Here is a 336-nt window from a genome sequence, read left to right as displayed (position 1 = left end):
ACACCACCCTTATGGCAGAAAGTGAAGAGGAACTCAAAAGCCTCTTGATGAAAGTGAAAGTGGAGAGTGAAAAAGTTGGCTTAAAGCTCAACATTCAGAAAATGAAGATCATGGCATCCGGTCCCATCACTTCATGGCAAATAGATGGGGAAACAGTGGAAACAGTGTCAGACTTTATTTTTCTGGGCTCCAAAATCACTGCAGATGGTGACTGCAGAAATTAAAAGACATTTAGTCCTTGGAAGGAAAGTTATGTCCAACCTAGATAGCATATTCAAAAGCAGAGACATTACTTTGCCAACAAAGGTCCGGCTAGTCAAGGCTATGGTTTTTCCT

The sequence above is a fragment of the Bison bison genome, unplaced genomic scaffold (genome assembly GCF_000754665.1).
Source record: "Bison bison bison isolate TAMUID 2011002044 unplaced genomic scaffold, Bison_UMD1.0 scf7180017864265, whole genome shotgun sequence".
Lineage (NCBI taxonomy): Eukaryota > Metazoa > Chordata > Mammalia > Artiodactyla > Bovidae > Bison > Bison bison.
Note: the sequence above shows the minus strand (reverse complement) of the source record.